This window comes from Penaeus japonicus, unplaced genomic scaffold (genome assembly GCF_977035675.1).
Source record: "Penaeus japonicus unplaced genomic scaffold, GWHDUDI00000001_assembly GWHDUDI00000033, whole genome shotgun sequence".
Taxonomy (NCBI): Eukaryota; Metazoa; Arthropoda; class Malacostraca; order Decapoda; family Penaeidae; genus Penaeus; species Penaeus japonicus.
This window is the reverse complement of record NW_028234435.1, coordinates 11,823,376-11,828,375: the sequence shown is the minus strand read 5'-3', so window position 1 is coordinate 11,828,375 and position 5,000 is coordinate 11,823,376. Positions and strand designations below refer to the sequence as shown.

The 5,000-nt window shown below is 32.1% G+C and overlaps 1 protein-coding gene across 1 annotated transcript in view; it reads left to right on the top strand.

Annotated features, from left to right (window-relative positions):
• LOC122259852 (sacsin) overlaps positions 1-5,000 on the top strand; it is a 48,686-nt gene that overhangs the window by 20,173 nt on the left and 23,513 nt on the right. The window lies entirely within an intron of this gene.

The window sequence follows — 5,000 nt, the reverse complement described above, 5'->3', positions numbered from 1 at the left end:
ACACACACTCGCACACTCAGTCACGCACACTCAGTCACACACACACACTCGCACACTCAGTCACACACTCACACTCGCACACTCAGTCACACACACTCACACTCGCACACTCAGTCACACACACACACTCGCACACTCAGTCACACACACTCACACTCGCACACTCAGTCAAACACACTCACACTCGCACACTCAGTCACACAAACACACTCGCACACTCAGTCTCAATCACACACTCAGTCACACACACTCACACTCGCACACTCAGTCACATACACTCACTCGCACACACAGTCACACAAACTCTCAGTTGCACACTCACACTTGCACACTCACACTTGCACACTCACACTCACACTCACTCACGTACTCACACTCGTACTGGCACACTCACTCAACTTGCATATTTGATATGTATGTACATAGTGGTGGTGTGTTTGTGTTATTAAGTGTGTATGGGTTGTGTGTTTGGGTGGATTGTGTGTGTTTGTGGTTAGTGTGTTAGATTTGAGAGTGTTAGATAGAGATTTAGTGATATATGAGAGTGTGATGTGTGTAGTGGCTTTTTGATGGCGTTTGTTATTGTGGTTGTTTGTGTTATTTGATTAGTGGTTTTTTTTTTTAAATGACGTGTTATATTTTATACTAAGATTTTTTCGATTGATATATATGATATAGAGGTTTTTATATATATAGATATATATATATAGAGTTAGAGATTGTTATATAGGATATTATATGTAGTTATATTTAGTTATATAATATATTTATATGTATAGAATATATATATATATATATATTAGTTATATATATATATATTATATATATATATATATATATATGAATATATATAGCTATATATGCCCATAAAGTTTTTGCGAGTTATTTGTAGTGTTGAAACGTTATATGGATAGTATAAATATTTATAGAGGAGAGTATAGATGGATGATAATATATATTTATATAGATAGTTATTTGATTTTTATAAGTTTGACATATAGAGGGTATTGATATTGGTTGTTAGATATGTATATAGGTATGATAGATAGGTATATCGAGAGATAGATAGATATAAATAGATAGGTATAAATATGTTATATAGATGTAGGGGTTTATGTTTGGGATTGTGGGTTGAGGTGTGATAAGTAAGAGAGAGAGTTATGTGATATATATGATTTGATATATTTATTTATATTATATATTGATTTTTGTTTATTGTTTGGTGTGTGTGTGTGTGAGAGTGTTATGTGTGTGAATTGATTGTGAGTTTGAGTGGTTTGCGAGTGTGTGTGTTGTTTGATATATTGATAGAGTGTGTGTTGTTATTTTTATAGAGTTTGTATGTGTGTGTTTTGGTGACAAGTGGGTGGGTGTTGAGTTTCTGTGAGGTAGAGATTGTAAGATATTTATAGATTTATAGATAGTTATTGTTTTGATTTATTTATAGATTTATTTATGAGAGTTAGAAGTGATTGTTATATATTGTAGAGATATAGTATATTGGATAGCTGTTTAGTATATTGTATATGTTTAGATTGTTGAATTTTGAGTTGTAGGGTGGTGTTGGGTGTATATATAGTCTTAGATGGAAGGTTAAGGTTTGGTTTATGTCAATAGAAGATATAGAAGTGTTGTTATATTGTGTGTGTGTTTACTGTGAGTCATTGTGATGTATTTGGTATATTCTTATTGTCAGAGGTTAATGTGTGTTGTGAGTAGATTAAGTATTGAGATGATTGAGTTATGAGAGAGTGTGTGTGTGTGAGAGTTTGAGATTGGTGTGTGGGGGTGTGGGTGTGTGTTTGTGTGTGTGTGGAGTGTGTTTGTGTGAGTGTGTGAGTGTGTGTGTGGGGTGTGGGTTGTGTGATTTTGAGTGGTGTGTGAGTGTGTGTGTGGGGGTGGGGTTGAGTGTGTGTGGGTGTGTGAGTTAGAGTGTGTGTGTTTGTGTGTGTGTGTTTGTGTGTGTGGAGTGTGTGTGTGGATGTGTGTGTGTGTGTGGGGGTGAGTGGTGTAGTGTGTGTGTGGGGTTGGGTGTAGTGTGTGTGGGTGTGATTGTGGTGGGAGTGTGAGTTTTTGTGTTGTGTGTGTGTGTGCGGTTTGTGTGGAGTGTTGTGTAAGTTCTTGTGGTGTGTGGGTGTGTGAGTGTGTTTGTGGGTATGATGTGTGTTTGAGAGTGGAGTTTGTGTGAGTTTGTGTTTGTGTAGGTGTGGTTGTATTTGTTTTGTGTGTGTGTGTCTAGATGTGTTTGTGGGTGTGTAGTGTATGAGGGTGTGTGTTTCTGTGTAGATGTGTGTGTGTGTGGTGTGAGTGAGTGGTGTGATGGGGGTGTTGTTATTGTGTGTGTTGTTGTGTGTGTGAGTGATTGTGAGTGTGTGAGTGTGTTTGTATAGTGTATGTGTTCAGTGTGTGTGTGTGTGTGTTTGTGGTGTGTGTGTCGTGTGTGTGAATGTGGTTGTGTGTGCTGTGTGTTATATTGGGTATGTGTGAAAGTGTTTGTGTGTGGAGTGGGGAGTGTGTGTTTGTGTGTTTGTGAGTGGTGTTTGTGAGTGTGTTTTGTTGCGGTTGTGTTGGAGTGATTTGTCTGTGTGGCATCGGGTGTGGGTGGTGTATTGGTGTGTGTTTTTGAGTGTATGTTTGAGATTTGAGTTAGTGAGTGTGAGTAGAGAGACGTTTCGTCGGGTGTGTGTGTGTGAGTATGTGTGAGGGTGAGGGTGTGGAATGTGGGTATTGTGGGTATAGGAGGGATGGTGAGATAGGGTGGAGATGTGAGTGGATTGTTCGTGTTTACGTGTGTGAGGGTTGGTTTGATTGTAGGGTGGGTGTTGATTTAGATTTAGGGGGGGTGTGGGTGTGTTAGTGAGTGTGTGTGTGTTATGATAGATAGTGGGGTGTGAGAGGGGGTGATGGGGTGTTTGACTACATCTATATATCTCGTTCTATCTAATATCGGTCACCAACTTCACTTACCACACCCTTACACTATACACACCATCACACACAACGCCGCCCCACACACTTATATATATATATATATAGTATATCTATATATACAAATATATGTATATTTATATACATAAGTTCAATATGTACAATATATAACTACTTTATATAATATATCAAAATAAAACTATATATGATATAGGTATAATTATATATATATATATATATAGATTATATATATATATATATATAAATATATATAAATATATAGATATTATATATATATAGGTAGTATAAGATATATACTTATATATTTATATAATATATATATATGTAATATATATGAAATATATATATATAGATATAATTTGGTATATAGATATATATATATTTATATAATATATTATAAAAAGTAAAACAATTTATAGATAAATAGTATATATATAAGATAGTATGTATAACAGTATTTGTATATATTATATATATATATATATATTATGTATATATATAAGGTCAATATTTAATATATAGGAATATATAGTATATAGGTATCATTATATATATAAGTATATATATATATATATATATGTATATATATTATATAAATAAGTATAGTGATATATTATATATATATATATATATATATATATAATATCATATTGAACTATATATAAGTATATATACATATATATATATATAGCATATTAAATACAATATGTATATATTTAGGCATATATATATATAATATAAAATATATATATTCTTTATATATATGTTAGGATATATAGATGAATATAGATTAAGAATAGATAGATAGAAAGGAATAGTAGATAGAATATATATAATATGTATATTTAAATATATATATATAGTATAGTATATATATATATTTATATAACAAAAATATTATAATATATATATATATAAACATGAAATATATATATATTATAATATATCTGTATATATGTATAGTATATACATATAATGCATTTATTATGTATATATATGATAAAAAAGTATATATATGATATATTATATAAATAAATATATATATATATATATATATTTATTATAATATATATATATTTATTATATATATATACATATATATGTATAATGTATATAGCATTATTTACAAGTAAAGATAGCAATATATGTATTATAAAATTATATGTAATTATATATATAATCATTTATATATATAATATATATTATTTATAGATATATATTTTATTTAGTTTTAAATAAACCTATTATATTTATATATATATATATATAAATATATATATAAAAATATATATATATATATATATAATTGAGTTATATATTATGGTTTTTTAGAATGGAGTGTTTTATATTGTACACCACACACACACACTTGTCACACAACAATCAAACACTCTTTCCGCCATCACAACTAAATACACAACACTTACACACACCTTACGTCACAAAACACTTTACATCAGCGTCGACACTTACACAACTAGCCCACCACACACACACACACACACACGACACACTTACCACACGAACACACACCCACCCAACAACAACACACCCCACACCATACCACCCCACAGCACACAACACCCCCCACACAAAATTTACACATGTACCACACTACACACATCTAATCACAACAGCTTCACAACGTAACAAAATGCACATCACACTTGTATACAGCAGACACAACCACACATCACACCCGCGGGGGACACACACACACATATACTTAAACAACACATCACACAGTGGAGTAGCACCAATAACACTTACACACATCTTACAAATTATCTACACACTTACACAGGGGCACACACACTTACACACACACAGTTACAACCATAACACTTCAACACACTACACAGTTACAATACAACCACTTTACAATAACACACCACAGAGCGCACTATAGGAAAGCAAAAAAACAGCAGACTTACACACACAACACTTACACTTACAAACACACACGACACACACTTACAAGCACACACTTACACTTACACACAAGCACCACACACATACCAAACACACACACAAGGCCACTTGACAACACA